This window comes from Triturus cristatus, chromosome 6 (assembly GCF_964204655.1).
Source record: "Triturus cristatus chromosome 6, aTriCri1.1, whole genome shotgun sequence".
NCBI lineage: Eukaryota > Metazoa > Chordata > Amphibia > Caudata > Salamandridae > Triturus > Triturus cristatus.
In genome coordinates this window covers 1,864,466,559-1,864,489,249 of record NC_140589.1, presented here as the reverse complement: position 1 = coordinate 1,864,489,249, position 22,691 = coordinate 1,864,466,559, and positions in this window count along the sequence as shown.

Here is a 22,691-nt window from a genome sequence, read left to right as displayed (position 1 = left end):
ATCCGTGCCTGGTTTCAACAAGGAGACAACATTAGCTGTGCAAAGAGAGGGAGGGAGATTTGTCGAGATACTGTCGAGCGTTGCTATATAGAGCGCATGTAAACAGGGCGCCAGGGTTTCAGCATACGTTTTGTAGAACTTTGTAGGAATCCCAGCGGGGACCGGTGTCTTCCCCAATGCCACCTCATCTTCAGTTAGGGGGTAATCTAACTCTTGGAATTGGTCAATGGATAGGGAGGCAGATGCACAGAGTCTAGGAATGAATCTGCTCTATGTAGATATTTATAGTGTAATATTTTGTGTCTATGGTTCCCCGACATAAGCTTAGTTTGCATACAGCAGTAATACCAAACCGTATCTGAGAACCAAATCATGTTCCCTCGCCACCCAGAGAAACCGGTGAGAAAAAAAGTGGTTATTCTCCAATCATGTGATCAGTAAGGTAAGTGGAGCAAAATCCCTGGGCTCAGACGAATAGGCAGGCAACACTGCCCACAGTGTACAGTGCAGATGATGGAATGTATTTCTGTCCATGAGTGACAGTCGATCTGTATTAGCCATCGTAGAGCTAGTCATAAAAACTCCCTCCTGAAACAAGTCACTCACAACCCATGTGCATCAAGTCTACGGTGTACCTGGCATTCAAGAGTAAGCAGTAGCCAAGGGTTACCCTGAAGAGGAATGTGAGGGTAATATAGAAATTCCCCGACTAGATACCGCAGGAGCCTAAACCATGTCCAGCTATTGGTGGCTAATGTTTGAATGCTGTGGGGATCACCAGGTAGCCCTTGGGACAGAACAGTGTTGAGGGGAAGATGCAGTAGCTGTGCATGTTCCGGTTTGAAAAATGGCAGGCGGGCATCAGGATGATACCAGTAGAATGCGTAGTGCACCTGGGCTATATTAAAATAGAGCTGGAGGTCAGTGTATCCCAAATCCGCCACATTCATAGGTGAGTGTAAGGATCTCCCAGTGAACACAAGGCAGAGAGTCAGCCCATATTAATCGAATAAGCAGTCCACATAGGAAGGCAAAAAGAAATCCTGTAAGAATGATGGGAATATTTTTAAAAAGATAGAGAAAGCGGGCAGTACTATAATTTTAATAATTGCTATGCAACAGGCCATGCTGAGTGGTAACTTGATCCATTTTTCCACTTGTCTTATAGGTTTCATCAAACAATGCCAATATTTAAGGCAAATCACCTCTCAACAGTCCCTGTGAATGTGGATGGCCAGATATTTAGCAGAATCTGTGCACCATTGCAGGGGGGAGTCAAGATAGCATGGTACAGTGGAGTCAGTGAGTGGAAATAATTCAGATTTGTTCCAATTAATGTCCAACTTGGAGAACACATTGAACCGCTGAACCTCATGCACTAACAGAGGTAGATTAGTCTCGATTTCACGTACAAACAATAATATGTCTTCCGCGCAGAGGGAGGCCAACAAAATCCCCAGGCGGAATCTAAGGCCTCTGTGGAGGTGCCTTTGTTGAAGATGGTGGACCAGGGGGTCCATGGCAATAATAAGCAAAAGGGGGGAAAGCGTGACCCATTGCTGAGTGCCACTGAAAGGGGTCTGTGAGTGTTACCTTCAGGCCCAATCGAGCCACTGGGTCCTGATACAACAGCGGTATTAGCTTGCAAAATTCAGTGGACGTGCCCAACTTTGCCAGGGTAGCATGCAAAAAGGGCCATTCAAGGAAGTCAAATGCTTTTTCTACGTCTAACAAAGCGACCACCGAGGGAACGTTGGGGCAAATTTGGTTAAGTACTGCAAAGAGGGTGCGAAGGTTAATAGAAATGAAGTGGTGTGATACAAAGCCGGAATGCATCAGTGAGTGAAGGCAATCCATCTGCAAGGAAAGGCAAGTAGCTAAGACTTTGGTCAACATTTTAGTGTCAAAATTGAGAAGAGATAATGGCCGATATGAGGAACAAAGGTAGGATGGCTTATTGGGTTTGAGCAGAATGGTATTAACTGCTACACGTAGAGTAGGGGGTAAGAGCCATGCTCAAGAGATTCGGCATACATTTCCAGTAGATGCGGGGCAAACAACAGTTTATAGGACTTATAGAACCTCTGGTGAAACCATCTAAGCCTGGTGCCCTGCAGCCACTTAGATCCTCTATAGCCTGGAAGATCTCCTCACATGTGATCAGAGAGGGCAGAAACAGCTGCTGGTCATTCTCGATCCATACCATGATTTTCTTGCTTCCCTTTGCGGGAGTTATTCAAACCTATACTATGACATGCAGGAGAGCGTGAACGTTTTGTCTCTACCAATCGCTGGGGGCATAGTGCTGAAATCTGACATTACAGTGGCAGAGTATGTGTAAGGGTAAACCTGAAGCGTACCATGACAGTAACAAGGCCTCAATAAAAAGCATTGTAACAAAACAATCCCTACTACCCACCCCCCGCCCCCCATCCACCCCAGCAGAAACAGGAGCTAGAGATCCCAATAAACTGAAAGAAAAAATTCAGTTACAAACAGTGGTGTACACCACTGGGGGGTGACAATGCTCAGAAGACCAGGCACAGAAGCCAGCAGTTGAATAGTGGTAACAGGTAGTGAGCAAAGATAAGCAGTGCCCAAATAGTTGGTAGCGTATAGGAGGTACACTACAAATCCAACAATATATTCCAATGAGGTGCTGTCCAAACAGGCATGGTGAGAGGATGCAGTAGCCAGTCAACAGCAACAAATACCCCACAGACCCTTACCGAATGTGAGTATCTGGCGAAGCTGGCACTCAGTCCCTGGGAGGAAGCGCGCAGGAATCCGTGCCAACCAAGAATTTGCATGAGTAAATGCTGTTTACAAAATATTTCGGCATCTCTAGGAGTATTGAAAACATAGAGTCAGCCATCTAGCTCCACCCAGAGCCATGCCAGATAGAGCATCCCACATTTGAGGCCCAGTTTTTGAAGAGAGTGTTTAGGATTAGCAAATTTGCGGCGGGCCCCCTGTACCATCGGAGCGTAGTCCGGATATAATGAAATTGTAGATCTCTTATTTTTGAGTGCTCCCTTCTCGTGGGCCAGGGGCAGAGTGGTATTATTGTCTCTGAAGTTTACGAGTCTAGCAATAATTTGCCGGGGTGGAGCTCCCGGAACCAGCCGTGGCCAAAAGGTTCTACCAGTAGCTGTTCCACAAAGGCGTCCATCCGTCCTGTGTTGGTAGATTTTGGAATGCCAGCTATACAAATGGTATTTCTGCGTGACTTCGCCTAAGGGGTTTTCGTTCTTAGCTGCTACAGTTTTGAGGAGGCCTTCCACCCGCTTAAGATGCTTCGCAGTGTCTGCATTGCCATCCTGAATATCCGAGATTGTTCACTCAGTGTCATCTAGTCGCAGACTATGGCGATCTAAGCATTTACAGTTTGGTATCCAATGAGCTCAAAAAGATCATTAACAAGAATTGGAAAATTCTAACGTCTGGATCCCTGAAATGGCCAAAACCGAGGTTCTCAAACAAACGAACCAGGAATTTGAAAGATATGTTAGTACACACAAGACCTCCAATTTTGGCAATTACTTCTAGCCTCTGGAACTCCACACCAGTAACTGGTCACTACCCCTGTGGCTCCTGTTCTGTCTGTCACCTCACTAAGGCAACCAAAACCTTACAACTACTACCAGACTTGAAATGGACTATAAGAAGCCATACCAACTGCAATACTACTCATGTAATCTACATGATCACTTGCCCTTGCGAATTGCGTTACATTGGGATGACCTGTCGCAAAGTCAAGCAACGACGTTGCGAACACAAGAGTAACGTTAAATGCAAAAAAAGCACGACCAAGATGAGCAGCCACTACCTTGAGAAAGGTCACACAGTTAATCACCTTCAATGGGTGATTCTAGAGACACTAACAACGAAAAATCATAATGCTGAAAGTATTCTGTTCGAAAAAGAACAAAGGTGGGTCTACCGCTTACATACACATACTCACGGATTGAACGATAACATCCCGTGGCTCAGTATTAAGAAATAAGAATTTGAGTATAATGAATCCAGAACCACACTGGGATGAATGTGACAGAATTTTAACTTGAGGCAACAACATCCTCAAAGAGACATTTCTGGCCGTACCACACCGAAACCAACCATCACTAAGTATGATGCATCATGAGGTTCATTACTCCTGAACTCCAGTGATATAAAAAGACTGACAAAGGTAAAAAGATACCCTGTATGTTAAGAACTATGGTGCCTTGCTTCTGAGTTATGTACTCTCCTCTCCATCTTTTAGAAAGCATGCACTTCGTCTACTAATTCGTGGTGTGTTTAACAATTTGACCATTCTTTGCCCTCCCGTTGTGCTAGTAAATGGGATCTCCTTTCTTCACTTCAAATAGAAGCTTGAACTTCAGTAGCGCAAGGAACACGCTGTCCTATAAAGTATATTCCTGAGGACAAGTATAATTTTGATAAAAAACGAAGCCTCTATCTCTTTTTTCTTTTTTATTTTTTTGACAAAACTTTATTGGCAAAAGTGAAACTCTATCATGCAAAAGAATACCCATGAGGACCAGCAGATGCCTTATAAAAACAAAGCCTTTATTTATTCTCTATTGTTATGACATTTCTCATTAATCGAATGATTAGAGTAGTAATAACATACATATATACTGTCCGCAGTGAAATAGATCAGTGAACTGCGACGCAAGTCCTCTTTTGTTTTCCATGAATAATCTCTTTATCTCGACCCGGTTACTCTGTGAACTACACCGGGTTGAGAGAAGCAGTGACAGAACAAGTCGCTTATTGCCGTCGAAAAGGTATCGCTCCTAACACACGAGGACGCCGACGAAGAGACGTAATGTATTTAATTTTCTAATACTTTCCGTTTTTCCTTTTACCAGATGTAACCCTCAATTCGAATTATTAAGGTATTCCTTTCCCTTTTTTCTGAAACGCTAAGAAAGTCATCTGTTTTCTGAAACGCTAAGAAAGTCATTTTTTCTGTAAATGCTAAGCAAGTCATTCTATGAGTCTACTTGTGAATATGGAAGTTATTATTAATGTTTGGCTTTACTGCCCGCCTTTCTCACATCGACTAACATTTAGATAGCACTAGCCATAATATTAACAACACTCCCTACCCTGAGTGACACCTCCTTTGTTATCGCAGTGAGATCTGTTACGCTAGTCAACTGATACCTCTAAGTCCCGTTCCCTCAAATTCTTACTTGAAGGACTTTACCATTCGGAGACGGAATGTACTACCTCCGGTACATGTATGTACCCTAACTTCTCTCTTTGAGGTAGACTTGTTTGTATAACCAATGAATCCAGCATGTAGGCGTAATGCCTGGACGCCATAAGATACTAACTACATTGTCACCCCACGTGACTGACTTTTCAGTACCAAGAACCCAGTGCCCCACCAGGGACACATTACCTGTTCGTAATTTCATAACAAATTGGTTGTTGTGTTTGTGTTTTTATGTCTTTTCTTATAAATTGCTATCTAATAGAAAGGAGGGCTTATTTTGGCGTTACTGCATTTGAACGAAAATCAGTTGCCAAATTGGCTACATTACATAACAAAGTATTGCCATTTTTTAGTTGCTACGACAGTTGATGTCTCGAGTTTTGAACATCCTTACAGCATACACACTAACTGAATTCGGTATGTCTTTTTATTTCCTTTTTTCTCCCTTCACCCCCTATTCCCATTCTGAAATAGGTTCAAATCGAACACAGATTGGCTGGTGAAGAACATTATTCACCCCTTCCACGACGGAGACTTTCTTAATAATAGAGCCTCCTACACATACACTAGGGTCCTGATGAAGGCCTATATGACCCTTTTGGGCATGAGATAAGGCTGAAACATTTCGACCTATTTTCTGGACACATTTTTATAAGTGCACCAGACCCTAAATAGTCTGTTTTGTGCACGATAAGCGTTTTAAACTCAACTCGAACCCAGTTCCATTAAAATCACAAACTGGTTTTACGAGTTTTTTAATTTTATTTTCACTCACTATATAGCACTTCACTATACACCCAACACGGTTCTCTGATCACAACTGAAAAAACCAGAGGAATTACCTCCGGGTGGAGGAAGCATTCATTAACCCGATGATGATGCTGTCACGCAGTCAAGCAAGTAGCGGATAATCGAACATACCGCTAAATTCCACCTGAAAATAAACACGTGATTGAGGGTTTCTTAACAGTACCTAGTACTGTTGTTGCTAACCCTGGTTCTTTCAGGACCTGTGATCCACTCTCCATTTGATATTTAAAGATCTACGCATTTGGACATGGCATGGAAGCTTCGCTCGAGGACGTCAAATCTGGTGTCAATAGACTTAAAGTCGGCAAGCAGCTTGGCCATAATGGCAACCATACCGTCTGATGGAGGGTCTGCCATTGCAGAATCTGAGACACTAATGGACTCTGAGGGCGAACGTTGGCTGGCTCAAAGGTAAGTTGTTTCTGCCTGGGGTCGCTGCATCCCATTGTAACATACACGCCGCTCCGAACAAAAGAGTGACACTAAGTTCTACTGTGACAACTGGAGATCAGCCAGTAATGGCCAACTTGAACCAAATGCCATAGCCAGGTGGGGAGCAGCTGTGCAGCCTATCAATAGAGAAGGCAGTCAGTCGCAGTGCTGGTAACAAACAGGCCCAGTAGACAGTGGCCCACTGCAGTCTACAAATGATGCGTCAGAAATATCACAATATGAACTGATCTCCAAAGGCCATGTGGGAGAGTTGAGCACACATTAGGCCATCCAATGTCCCTGGATGCATGAGCATCAGGCAATGCATTAATCCCACATCATGCAGCCCCAACTCCTTGCACGAGCCCAATCGGGGCCTCCTTTAGGCACCCAGCGCACTGCAGCCCCACCCCTAGGCTCACCCATGGGCCCTGTCCCCACAGGGCCTCCGAAGGCGGTGTCAGCCTGCGGTGCAGGGCCGCCTGCCGAACAGCAGAGTGAGGTCAGATCCGGTCGCAGCCACTCAGTCACGTCACCTCTGGTCCACAGCTGCCAAATTCCGGTCCTGGCAACAGCATGAGTGATATTTTGCTCACTGAGGTAGAGTTTTCTGGGATATGTGCAGAGAGCTTCAACGCTGTGCGGCCTCATTGGTCGCCGGCTTGTCCACCCCTGCCAAACAAACATTTAGCCACAGTTATGGATTGTAAATGAACGTGTGATAAACTTTACACAAAAAAAAATCACTTTTAGAAGAAGAAACAAGGTAAGGAATATAATAAAAAAAGAACTACAGAAATCATAACCTCAACAATCTCCTTTAAACGCTTCCTTTTATAAGGAAAAACAAGGACAAATATCCATTCAATATAATGTGGATAAAGCATTTTTTTGTGAAAGAAAAAAATTTAATTTTAATCATGAATCACATCAAAAGTCTAGGGGGCATATTCACAAGGATCCATCGCCGAATTAACGGCACTTTATCGCAGCCAAAGTCGGGATAGATTTACCTCCCCATTCACAAGCTGGTGCTATCAGCCCACAGCACCAGTAAATCCGCGATAGCAGCCGCAAAAAACATCGCCACAGATGATCTGCGCAACTATCGTTAATGAGATGCAGAGTGGGCGTTCCCCTGCCAAAAGCTGTGACAACATCACACCTCAACATTCACAATGACCAGCCAGATCTGCGATAAAAACACAAAACAGGCAATAAGGCGCATTAGCACCAGGAAATCTACACCTGCTCTGACCTGGTGTAAAGTCGTACGGCAGCCTGCACCACAAAAGGGAGCACACCCCAGGGCCACATCGGAAGGGCAACAGATGCCATGGAGCCACCCATCATGCGGCACGGAAACACAAGAGGGCAACAACATCCACCGCCACCACCCCAGGACCCCAACCCGAACACCCGCCCCCCCGGACCACCACAGACGCAGCGCAGACAAAGACAGCGGACCACAGGAAGCGTACCAGCCACACAGACCCAACCTCTGACAATGTTACCGTCCACCACAGGCTGAAAGGGACAACCATCCCACGCATCCCAACCATCATCGCCTAACAGGCCTATGGCACCAACACAGTGGACTACCAACATCCCACCCCACACCAAGCTGCTGGCTTGGCTGCACCTGTTGGCTCCTGGCACCGCCCAACCAACACCCGCCAGAGTCGGAGGAGTCTCACAGCCAGCCACATCCAAGTCCCCCACACCTGTCCTGGACAGTACCATCACCCTGGTACCCCAGTCCCCATACGTCCAACACAATGCGCAGGTCACGCTGGAGACCAAGCAAGGACCATACGCCACAGCAGGATGCATGCACGTGTTGGGGCAACCCACAGCACACATGTCCTACCTGTGCCCCCTGTGACCCAGCATACAATCACCGCAACAGAAAGCACATGTCCCACCCCAATGTGCAGGCAACCACATAACACCGTGGAACCTCCAACTATGTCGCCTTCAAATACACAGCCAGTGTGCATGATTCCTATCAACCAGCGTACCCAGGATGGCAACAAGGGAAATGCACAGCCCCTTGGCAAGTTCCAAATGGACACCCCACTCACCTCAACTCAACAACCATGCAAATCAATCACACGGATGCTGTATGCAGCACACACCCATATCCATGGTGACATTCACCTTTGGTGTATGGAGTGTAGTGGACAGTGGACGCAACCATGTCACCATAGCCAGTGGGGGACCTCACAGAAATCTTGCATGTTACGCACCCCCCAAGCGTGACTGGAGTGGGATGGCCCGGCGTACGCCACACCAGCATTGGGGGAGTGAATAAGAAGCACGTAGCCCTGGGCGTGGTCCTCTTCCGGAAAGCCCAACGTCTCTGCGAGGGCGGCGCCTCTCACCCCGCCACAAGGCTGACGCCGTCCTCTTGAGTGGAGTTGCCTGCGATGCTGTGCGCCTGCTGTACCCCGGCACTCTGGACCACAAACCCGTCAGGCCTGCCCCTGCGCAGCCAGGCCTCATTGATCACCTGCCGACACCGGCGTGTGTCGAGGAGGGCCCACCACGTTCCGGCGCAAGCTCCAGGCCTGAGTCCTGCGACCTTGGCAGCCTCCACAGACCATCACGGCCTCCACGACACAGGCACGCTTCACTCCTTTTTCGTTGACGCACTCTACTGCCGCCTCAGGCCTACTCTTCGGCCCAGAATGGTCCCATGTGAAACTGTGTCCTGAGTCATGAATGGCAGTGACCCCAAATCTGGGCCAGCAGCAACAGCACCAGGCCCCACCCGATCAGTGATGCATAGTTCCATATGGGCTTCTTGCGACACGTGGTGCCACTAACCCTGTTCAACGCCAGCTGGTGCTACATGGATGAGTGACCAGGACTATCCTGCGGACCAGTAGGTCCCACATCCAGCACCTGGGCGCAAATCATGAATGGCAGAGTCCACACCAGGGGTCTTATGAAGAGGAGTAAGAGGAAGATGCGGCTCATTCCGGACGAAACCTAGGTCACATACACGGAGGTGTCCGACCACGTGGTGCCACTGAACCTAAACTGGTGGGGCCGTCCAACCTATGCCAGCGACATTCAGAGAATGGGCCGTGCTGACCGCTGCCTCAGGCCTACACCACGGTCAGATAGGTCACAAATTTGGAACTGAGTCTTGATTACATCATGGCAGTGAACACCAATTAAGGCATAGGACAAGTCACTATACTCCCTTCGATGTGGTGCCAACAAGTCTGTGCATGGCATCACAACCACACATGTCTGTGGGCCTTCGCGGTCTACTGCCCTCGGCCTACGCTGCGCACGAGTGGGTCACAGATTTAGAACTGAACATTGGTTATTCAAAAGGCAGAATACATGTCAGCGCACACACGGAGAGGCGTAAGAGGCTGACGTGTTGTAGTCCAGAGGGAACAGGATCATCGTTACAGAGGTGATCGAACACTACCGACAACAGCCCTTGTGTCACTAGCAGCCAACGACACCTGTCTGTGGGCCACTGCTGACCGCTGCCTCCGGCCTACACTGCTGTCCAGTAGGTCACAGTCTTGATTTGGCAATGGTGGAGTTCATGTCAGTGTACCGGCATCATCGCAGACTGCATCCCCGCTCAGCACCTGTACCACTAAGTCTGCTCCCCGACATTCATGGACACTCCCTGGTCCTACATTGGTGGCGTTTGATTCTATGGACTAAGGGCTAGTTTTCATCCTCATGTAGCTGATACCGAATTGGTGGTGAAAACGAGGCTGGTGCTTCCCACTCCTCCATTTGCTGTGCCTGATAACATCAGACCTTCCGCATCATGTACACCCTCAAAGAACCTCTGATATTTCTAGGGAGTGCGCGTACGGCTTCTTTTTTCTGTATAATTCATTCCGACCTCCAGTACGCAGCACACCACCAAAGTCACCATGCAATTTGACGAAATTTCCCACCTCACGGACACAAGAGCGGAAACTTTTGCCTTCGGACCTGACGAAGCAGCTAGAATCTACGCCCTTATACATGAGGATTCAACCACATACCCCAGTCACAGCACCAAAGAACAGAACATCCGCCAACTCCTCTACCTCTCCAAAAAAGAGATCAATCAGCGCTTGCACGCCAGCACTATGATCAGATACCACAAAGCACAAAGAATTCCAAGGGGCCTCAGAATACCTTTAAAACCCTCGCTCTGCAAGAACCAACAGAAATTCAAAGATAAATGGTTTGCAATCTTGAACAAATGTTCGCTAGACTTAATTCTCTTGATTATTGAAGAATTGTCATCCATCCTAGAAGAACTCACCAAGGATATCAACGACATTAAAAATGAGCTACAGAAGTCCCTAACACCAGAGGAACTCACCAATACACTTGAGAACATCAATATTCAACTAGCCAAGCATACAGCGGAAGTCAACGAGCGTAAAATTCGCAAATTTCGCAGGGATACAACAGACTACAAGATGGGAGAAGTATACTCTTGGCCTGAAATTTACGCAAAACGTCGACAAAACAAACCATATTCAGTCAACACCGACACTTCTTCATCAGACAGTGATCGGACTCAACAACCTAGAAGATATACACCCAGAGATGACACATCGGAAACCACGGTCCCAACTGATGTACCCACAACATCAACCACTACTTCAACCACCTTAACTTCTGAGGAAACGTCTCCTTCTTCTTCTTCTTTTTTAGAAGTAGGCCACACAGAACAAGACGACCCAGGAGGAGCAACAGAAAAAACCAAAGACAAAGAAAAAGAAAAGGATCAACCTCAAACCCGCACAACTTCGGCCAAGAAGGACCGACAGAAACGAATGAACCAGCAGAGAACCTAGTTATCAACATCTCTGATCACCATTTCAGCGATATCCAACTGAGAATCCTACAAAAGGGGACGTCCTTTGTGCCAACCTCAGGTAGCAATACCCTCGAACTTGACATCAGCTTTTTCAAATTAATGAGAAAGCTTAGACTGCGACATTTTTTTGACAACGTCCTAAAACCCACCAAGGAACAAGAACAAGATCCCCTCATGGGTCTACAACTCAAAAGCACCTACATGGCACCGATAAGCCATAAGAGTCTTGATCTGTTTGAATCCATAGTGAAAAAAGACATCGCGAAGCTCAACTCCAAAAAGGTACCCAGACTCCAAAATCTCACCAACAAAGAGTTAGGTATCATCAAAGCCATCGCACGGAATCCAGAAATCATTTGTACCAAGGCTGACAAAGGAGGAGCACTTGTTATCCTCAACACCAACTATTACAATTCTCAAGTATCGGCTCATTTACAGGACACGAATACTTACATGAGATTGGAATCTAACCCCACAACTTCTTACATGACAATTCTACAACTTTTGATTCAAAAAGCAGTTCGAAATGGGCACCATCAATGAGAAGGTCAAAAAATTTCTTACACAATCCAACCCAAAAAGTCCTACCATATTCATGGTACCCAAAATTCATAAACATCCGACCAAACCACCATGTCGACCAATAGTCAGTACACGAGGAAGCCTACACGAACCAGTGGGTAAATATCTTGACCGCCACTTGCAACCCAGCGTCAACAACATGAGATCATTCATCAAGGACACAACTGATTTTCTCATTAAACTACATGAAGTAACAATCGCTGACGATGAAAACATCACCCTATGTACTGTGGACGTCAACTCCTTATATACATCTATTCCTCATCTATCTGGTTTGGAAGCCATTGAACACGCACTACTACAATCCAATTACTCACATGATCTACAAGTTTTTCTAATGGAACTGATGCAATTCACTCTTCTACACAGTTACTTTCAACACAATAACGAATGGTTTCAGCAACTAACGGGCACTTCCATGGGAAATTGTGCAGCCCCGGCGTATGCCAATATCTTCATGAATCGGTTCGAAGAAGATAACATCCTCTCCATCAGAGCATGGACCGACCATTTAAAACTTTATTTAAGATTCATTGATGATATCTTCATCGTTTGGAAGGGCCCCGTTGATATTTTGAAAAACCAGTTGGAACAGCTCAACCAAATTGACCAACGTATACAGTTCACCTCCAGCATCAATTCTCACTCTATCACATTCTTGGACGTGAACATCACACGATCTTCCACCGGTTTTGAAACTGATCTGTATAGGAAAACTACAGACAGGAACAACACTCTCCATTATCACAGCTTTCATCCCTTACCCCTCAAACAACACCTCCCTTACTCACAAATGCTCAGAATCAAAAGAATCGTTTCAAACCCCATCAGAACCAATACACAAATGGATATCTTAATGAATAGATTCAAATCTCGTGGATATCCTGATCATGTACTGCAAGAAGCACTGAAGCGATCATCAACCAAGACCCGCAATGAACTCCTCAATCCTCAAACCAAGAGCACCGAAAATCAAATCACGGTAGTATCTAAATACTCTACCTTGAGTGCCTCATATAAACGGATCATCCGAAAACATTGGCAACTCCTCACACTGGAACAGGATTTCAATCATATATTTGATGAGACACCGATTTTTGCCTTTACTAGGAACAAAAACATAGGGGAAATTCTGAAACAATCTCAACCAACCAAGCAGCAAACATTCAAAGGCACAATCCCATGCCTAAACTGCAACAACTGTAACAACATCATTAAAGGTCAATATGTGACACACCCTATGAAAGGACATAAAATCAAAGTCAGAACAACAGCCACGTGTGACACCTCCAACGTCATATATATGCTTAAATGCCCCTGTGGCATGATTTATGTTGGACAAACCGAACGAAAAATCAAAGTCAGACTCAATGAACACAAGTCTAACATCAGAACCAAACAGTTGAAGTCATCAGTTGCCCAACATTTTACAGAAGCAGCGCACACTGTTAGTCAATTGAGATTCTGTATCCTGGAAACGATTGAGAAACAAGAAGGGAGAGACAATCATAAATTTCTATTGCAGCGGGAAAACCACTGGATTTATTTGTTGAACTCCATTAAACCACATGGAATGAATGACCGCATAGAATTTACATGCTACCTATAATATTCACTGCTGGTTATGGACCAATTCCAAATATTGCTTTGTTCCATATCTTTATGTTTCTCAACATCTCCACATCTTTGTACTACCATATCTGATGTTCTGTTCCAAAGCGCTGCACACTTCTCATTCTTTTTTCTCCTCTTTCTTCTCCCTCTTTTTCTCTTTTCCATCCTTTCTCCCACGCTCTTTCCATTCCCACCACATCCAACCATTCTCTTACTATCCCACTACACCTCCCACTATATCCAACCCTTTCCTTACCATCCGCCCATAACCTAACCTTCCACCAACACTCGCACCTCGATTACTCTTATTGTATTTATTTTTACCCTTCACATTTAATTTACACCTGTTACATTTTATATTTTAAATTACATGTTTATAGTCTTTTTATCTTATTAGTTACACGCGCATAGTCTGTTTTCACCCTCTAACGCACTGAATTAGTATCACGTGACCTCACCCTTTTAAATCCTTGCATGAGATTGGATAGCCACTACACCAACAAACCTACGCGTTGAAGCTCTGCGCATTCGGTAAGAATACACCAACCTATATATCAGTTCAAGCCAGCACCGGTTTAATTATTTTGTTACACTAGTCACATTCGTTACCGCTAATAGTTAACATCGAATATGTCGCACTCGGTACCACGATCATTAAATGCGCACGCCCCCTTTTTCCGTTATCACTCTCCATTAACGCAAAGCACATTCGATGGATATTCATTATTTCACCAACCTTTGACCATACCTCACCATCAGTTGCATGTCACCTACCCCTCCGTCAACCCATTATTCACAAGTGCATATCCAGTCATTCACTCGCCGTTAGGAAGCTCTCGTTAATCTATTCACCTTTCAACCCGTACTCACCGCCGGCTAGATATGTACACTGCATCCTCGTATATGACTCTCACGATTTGTATAATTATTCGTAGATTTCCCCTGACGAAGGCAGTTCTTGCCGAAATGCATTGGGAATGAAAATGTAATTGCCAATCGCTACGAAGATATTTTCACTTATGGATTATAAATGACATTTGAGTTTTGATGAAGCAACAGTAAACAGTAAAGTTTTACTTTGAGAAAACTTCAGCCTGTGATGAACCTCTTTCGCTTTAAAGGCTAGAAACCGCATTCGCGGTCTTCAACCAGTGCCTGGGGGACACACCCCAAATCATTGGGGGTGCTTTTTGAAGAAACATCAGACCTTCCGCATCATGCCCTGGAGGACACCTTGCACTGTCCTCCGCAACACACACCTCGAACATTGATGGGGACTTGCCCAGGTTGCATGGCCCATCTGACTGCACCTCAAGTCACCATCCCATGGCTGGGTACCTGTGCCAGCCGCAGTGCATCCGGGGCCACTAAATCTGTGCTGCTCAAGTCTGGGACCCCTGCTTCTGATATATTGGATGACCTCTGTGACGGTGGTCTTGGGGTCATCAACGCCATGTATCCGTGGCCCTGCGCTATCCGCAGCCTCCGGCCTCAACTGCGGGCCACCGGGGCCCAAACATAGATTCGGGTCCTGACCGGCCCGGATGTCGCATCACCCTAGGAGGCACACACCACCACCGCAAGGACCACCTCCAACCGCCATCTGCCACAGTTGATACGGTGGACCTGACAGACCTACGGACTTGCTTAGACCTGTCGTGGATGCCATCATCAGGCCTGATACCCTGCTCAGCACTCCAGGTGCCAGTGACTCAGTGCACCGCAATCCATTGTCTGTTAGTGATTGAGTTTTGTGCTGTGGAGATGTTGCGCAGCTATGTCACCTCATGCAGTGGGGAAGACCTGGGACTATTGTGGAAATATGGATTTTTCTGATCAGTTATGTCCCCTATCTTGGACCCCAACGGTTTCATGTATGAATCACAAGTACATGTATGTTCCCTCCAGTTCCAGTTATGAAGACGCAAACACATGTGCGTCCACCGTCAACATGTCCTTTTTCAGATCCGCCATGAATGGGCCGGATATTCCATCCCTAAGTATGAAAGGCCACCGGCTTTATATGGTTCACTTATGCCATTTTACAGTCCAGGCAAGTAGGCCCTGATTCTGTCATCAAGCTTTTCTTGCCTTCTGCCTCTGAAAGCTCCAGTCTGAGCCTGCATCTGTGACCATGAACTTTGTCTCATTCCCTGCGCGGCTCAAGGTGCCTGACATCAGCCTGTTGCCTGCCAAAAACTGTATTTCACCTTCGAAATTATCTGCTCCGCTCCCTGTCCAATGCATTCCTGTCTAGTAGTTTAAGTAAACATTCTTCCAGCTACCGAGCAAAAGGCCCGGCTTCTCTGTCTTTATGCAAGTAATTCATAGCCCTATTATTATGGAAGATTTCTGCCCTCACATCTAGTGTAGACACTTAGACGCTTGTACACGCACTAACAGTCAGTATAGTCAGTATAGAATAAGATTCTACTCTAAGAGACCTCTCTTTTGGATAACATAGTTCTTTAAACATAGGATGTTAGATATGATTTGGGATTAGGTTGACTTGACCCTCCAGACTTCTGTCGCCACATGTAGAGCTAAATGTCAAGTCCCCTTCACCCCCTAGTTGCACGTCAATCATACGTCATGCTGCTGTGCGCGCATTTCTGCCAAGTATTTCTGCTGACATTGCGAAATTCTTTCATGGAACCACCCTATTATGACATCATACCCGATGACGTTCTTTAGTTACACCCAGTTACGCCCACTTTTGCTACGCATGTATGTTTTATCTTTACTATCAATTGTTACGCCTCCTGCATTTACTTCACTGTAATGCCTATTGTATAAAAGTGATTACTTATCAATAAAGTATGTACTTCACTTCCTGAACCTCCGTGGTGATGGAACTTGGAGTCCACGATTCGAATCGTCCATTGGAATAAAGCCCATTCCGAACCTCTAATACCACGGATTTTGCCTCTTATTTTACTGAGCTATTTTTATTATTTTTCTGTATCAAATTAAGTCCCGGTAATTAAATTATTTACCACATGAATGGCGCCCGAATAGGGACACTTTCTCATCTCACGCGCCGGCGGTGCGTTGCAGGCCCGGTCTCCTGCCACAGCTGGACGGACAACAACGCGTACCAGCAGGATTTCCTGTATCTCCCTCCGGTCAAGCGGGGGCGACTGAGGCTGCGATCAACACCCAGACGAGGCGGTGAGAAGTGCGAAGTATCCCGACCAGAGCCTAGCTGAGAGAGCAAGATCCGAGGTATACAGAGGCCCACCAAGTTCCGAAGTTCCGAAGTTCCGAGGTTTCCGATGTTCCGAAGTTTCCGAAGTTTTCGAGTCGAGTCCAGTCCGGTCCAGTCCAGTTCAGTTCCGTTCCGAGGCCTTCCGTTCCGAGCTACCCGGTGAGTACCATTGCTGGGGAGGCGTTCTGACGTGCACATAGCCTGTGCCGGTCAAGACGGGTTTGGGTACACAAATCCGGTCTGCACTGTTTTAGCAGTGTATCTGTACTGTTTAGCAGTATATCTAGTATATCAAGTATATAAATTCAGAATAATTCAGTTAATGCCGAGTATTATGTTCTAGTGATTAAGTTTTCTTAGATCGTCATCATCATTGTTGCTCATTTAAATATTAAATGTTAAATGTGTTAATACGTCCTGCATATTGTGGTGTGAATGACTGTTCATTATTGTGTTTATTGTATTAATATTGTATTAAGTTTGTTCAAAGATCAAGTATCAGATCAGTTCTCAATATGCCGCTCTTTTCGAAACTAAGACAGATCACAACTAGAAAAGGGGTACTCGAAGAAGCTGTTCCTATTCCTCCTAGGGACACTCCAGGGTACTTCATGTATCAAAAACATGGCTTAGACGCTATATTATTTCTTGATTTATGGGTAGACTACACCAAGGAATTACCAGAAAGTCAGAGGTGGCCCGCAGCTGGGACCTGGGATGCAGAGTGCATCATGAAAGTAGAGGAAGAGTTATGGAAAAGGAAAGCTAGACAGTCACAGAAAGACGCCGTTGAGTTATGGCGTAAAGAATCTCATAGACGTACAGAAAAAGCACTCAGACAGGAGGAGAAAAATAAGGAGAAATCAAATAAAGTCAGAGAAAATCTATTAATTGAAGAAGGTACACGAGTGAAATCAGAACAAATAGACAGACAAAGAAATGCCCTTATGAATGGTATGTATCCCCTTCTGGCCGAAGGATTACCTAAGGCTACTCCGGAGATACCAAAAGACTTGCCACCCCCATTATTTCCAATAAAAGTGTATCCTAAGGGGCATCCTAGAACCGCAGAAGATGTTTTTCTTTCCTCATATTTAGATGACGCAGCTCCCGAGTATGCTAACCCCGCCCCACATAGACCGTCTGCCGGGGAAGTTCAACGCCAAGATCCTGTATCTGTACCTCTACAACAACAAATCCTGACACAAGTTCCGGCAAGCACATCTGTTTCTACATCTGTTCCTACAGCTGTTTCTACAGCTGTGTCCACACCTATAGTTGCTGTATCGCGTTCAACGAATCCTTTCACGTCCGGTACCCCAGACGGGGCTACCGGAGGTGCTACCAACATTTTTTCTACGCCACCCAGAATAAATAAACTTACTTTTCAAGAATCAGCGCATCCACGTACGCCCAAACTCATAAATTCCCGCACGCTTAAGGAACTTCTTGTAGATTGTAGATATGACCCTGTGCCCGGCAAAGAGGACGAAATGATCATGGCATCATTACGTATCAGACGAGCTGCGGTGTATTTAGGGAAGCTACCAGGAATGACTATGCATCTAGATAATATATATCATTTTGTCCAAACAGGGCGAGATTCTGAATGTATTAACAGAGCTATGGAATACCAGAAAGTGGAGATACAGGGGGAACTGTTACGTTTCCTCATAAATTGTGTGATCAGAAATCAAGACCGACCGGGGGTAGATCCGGAAACAATGCAAACTCTTACCAGATGGAGCCAGAATATATCAGAAGGGAAACATGATAGGCAAACATGTATAATAGCCATGTGCCGAAAGATCCGTAAAGAAATAGAACGCATACACGAAGAGAGATTAGCGGTAGACCAGTTCGAACAAAACGAGGAGGAGGAAGGATCAGGACTGCCCACAGGACAGTCAGAAACCATAGCCTATGTAGGTAGAGGAAGATCTTGTAATAGTACTAGATGTTTTACTGACCCGATACGTCCGATATGTCCAGATAATAACAGGAATTTCCAAACACCTATAATAAATATAAGGTCCCCCGAGCATTCGTTCCAAGCCGCTGACAAATTACTCCGAGAACGAAGGGGTTATCATTTACTCGATTCTATGGATGAACAAGAATTAGCCAGGTCAGCCGTTCATTGGGTTGACAGTCCCGGAAAATATGGTGATGATACAGTAGCACACACATTTTTGAACCTCACCCCAGATGAACAGCGTTTAGCTGGGATTTATATGATTCAACAACTTCTTATACTATATAAAAGTCAACATTCAGATCCTGGTCCCTTACCTGATATATTGACTGAATTACTCACGAATAGATGGAGAGGTTCAGGTACTAAGTTAATTAGAGAAATACTAGAATCAAGAAAGCAGTACATTCTTTTTGTATGCCCAGAACATGTCTCACTGCCCATCAAGGAAAGAACGACGTATTACATGGACAGACAGAATCCCTTACGAGAAGTACACCCAATAAAAGGCGAGGACAATCAGTTTAAACGTGTATTTGTATATACGCCCATATCGAAAATAGAATTGTTAGAAATGAAGAAAGTGGTACCCAGTCATGACAAAGATCCAGCGGGTTTTCACCGAGAAATTAAAGACATGTTACTCATGGGAGAGTATACCTATCCCGACATTATGACAATATTGAAGGTATTAATGCCTGCGGGCATTTATGAAAAACTCAAGGAAAAAGAGTGGGAGGTGGGAGACCAAAAGATAGACTGGACAGCATTAGAAGCAGAAGAAAAGGCCCGAACTGCAGGAGCAGGGCTTGGGGATAAAACTAAAGCACTACCAGGTTTACTAGTACAGGTACTGCCACGTTTATTAACTACGAAAAAGGAAGACTGGGGTGCAATCTCAGCCTGTAAACAAAAGCAAGATGAAGACACTAGTGATTTCTATGCCCGATTCGAAAAATGTTTTGGTATAAATAGTGGCATAAAAGCAAGTAGCGAATCTTACCCACATCTGTTTGTGACAAAATTAGTTGAAAATTCCTTGCCCCAAGTGAAGAATAGAGTATTAAAATTCGAGAGTACCTGGCAAGGTAACACCCCATCACAAATGTTACAAATGTTACAGTATCATCACAATAGAATTAGAGAGGAACAAGCACATGAACAAAGACGCATGAAAGACACAAAAATGAAAATGCTAGTCTCCCAGACGGTTCCAGCTGAAGGTCATAAAAAGGGTACGACACAGTCCGGTGATTCAGCAGGACCTGTAAAAGGGACATGCAACTATTGTAAACAACCAGGTCATTACATACACGATTGCCCAGTCCTGAAGCGTAATATCGCCACAGGTATTACAAAAGAAAGACCACGGCCACCTAGACAGGATCAGAATGAACAAGGAGCACCGCAGCATGCACAGTCCATGCCAGCTCCACAACAGTCTATACAGTTTGTGCCAGCTGCACCAGCGCTGCCTGTTGCTGCCACACAAACCACGACACGACAGCTGTACCAGACCGCACAGTACGACTATCCTGATTATCAACGATACGCATGAACCAGCCTAGAGAGGGAAGTTGGCTTACCCCTTATCGAGGTCCCTGTAGACCAAGAAGGACCTTATGTACATAGTGAACTATTAGGCCAAGATAGAAAATTTTTACTTGATACAGGGGCAAGTCGAACAACCATAAAACGTAGTGAAGTTCCAGGGGCACCCCTCTCAGGCTCACAGAATATTTCCCTTGGTTTTTCAGGAAAACCTATTGTTAATGAAGTATCACAGCCTCTTCCACTTACGATTGGACCCTTGACCCGAACTACAGATTTATTGCTTACTAAATCATGTCCAGAAAACTTGTTAGGTATAAAAACACTGAAAGCTCTAGGAGCTATAATATGTTGTTCTCCGGAAGGAGTAAGATTGTTTTTACGTGATTTCAAAGGTCACTATGTGTCTCGAGACATGGATCCCCGACTGCAGACTTTACCTACACAGTTATGGGCACAAGGCCCTACTGATGTTGGTTGCATGAATATTACGCCATATCGAGTTACACTAAAGGCAGGAGTGGTACTACCACGAATGCGACAATACAAGTTACCACCAGATGCTGTAGTGGCTTTACTGCAAATCATTGACGAGCTCATTGCCCAAGGAGTGGTTGTGGAAACAGACTCCAATGTATGTAATTCCCCGATAATTCCGATTCTTAAACGAACAGATCCAAAGGCCCCGCCAGTATATCGATTGGTTATTGATCTGCGCGAATTGAACAAATGCATTGTGCCACAATTCCCTGTGGTCCCAGATATCTCGTCATTACTGACAGCTATTGATTCCAAAGCCACGTTCTTTACTGTAATTGATCTCAAGAATGCCTTTTTCAGCGTCCCAATAGATCCGGAAAGCCAATACCTGTTCGGATTTAGTTTAAATGGACGTAGCTTTAAATTCACACGCGCACCTCAAGGATTTACAGAAAGCCCCAGCATCTATAGCCAAGCACTGAAACGAGAACTCGACAGTATCCACATGCCAGTCAACACTGCCCTGCTTCAATATGTCGATGATCTGCTGATCACCGTTAGAAGCGAACCTGAATGTGAAAAAGCCTCACTGACGGTTTTACAATTTCTGGCCGGAAAGGGGCACAAGGTGTCCCCTTCCAAGCTGCAATTCTGTGTCCAGCGAGTTGTTTACCTTGGTCACTCGCTGTCCAAGGAGGGAAGGCAGCTTACACCAGATCGCATCCAGCTAATTGCTAATATGCCAATACCCAAGACACAAAAGGAGGTGCGGGCTTTCATAGGCCTTACTTCATATTGTAGGCAGTGGATCCCTCAGTATGCATTTCTAGCAAAACCACTCATTCAATTGACAACACAGGAGGCAGCCACATCGACTGTTCTCCCTTGGACTCAGGAACATGCACAAGCTTTTGAAAGCCTAAAGAAAGCCTTATGCCAAGCACCTGTTCTAGCAACACCATGTTACAATAAACAGTTTACACTCTTTGTTACAGAACGCGAAGGTACTGCCTTGTCAGTACTCACACAGGAACAAGCAGGATCACACAAACCATGTGCTTATTTTTCTAGTACATTAGATCCCGTAGCTCAGGCTTTGCCCGCGTGCCTAAAATCAGTGGCAGCAACAGCTTTAGCAATCAGACAAAGCGATGCCATAGTGTTAGGACATCCATTGACAGTACAAGTACCACATGCAGTAGAGGTTCTTGTGAATCGAACGCAAACACAACACTTGACTATAGCGCGACTCACTGGTTACGAATTAACATTGTTTCAGCCACATATAGAAATCAGACGCTGTAATACATTGAATCCTGCCACACTTTTACCTGTAATCGGAACAGACCCACTAGCTCACGATTGTATTGAAGTTATCACTATCACGACGAAACCCAGACAAGACTTGACGGATGTCCCATTGTCAGACCCAGACCTGACGTTGTATGTAGATGGTTCATGTATGAGAACAGGTACAGGAGAGTTAGTGGCCGCTTATGCAGTCACAACAGACACTGAAATCATTGAAACAAATTGCGTAAATACCTTGTCCGCTCAAGCAGCAGAGCTCATCGCTCTGACACAAGCCTGTATTCAAGCCACAAATAAAAAAGTCAACATATACACTGATTCACGTTATGCATTCGGAGTTGTACATGACTTCGGCGTGCTGTGGCGAGAGAGAGGTTATTTAACTTCTCACGGTGCCCACATTCAGCACGGACCCCTCATTCATGCCTTACTAGATGCAATACATCTACCCACTGCAATATCAATTATGAAATGTAAAGCTCATACGAAAGTTACTGATATCATTTCTCAAGGCAATGATCTAGCTGACAAAACAGCTAAACAGACTGCTCAAACTCAAACATCCGACATGACAAAGACAATAGTCCCGACGCCAACACATTGTATGACGGTTAAGGATCCCGCTCTTGACGTAATTGAC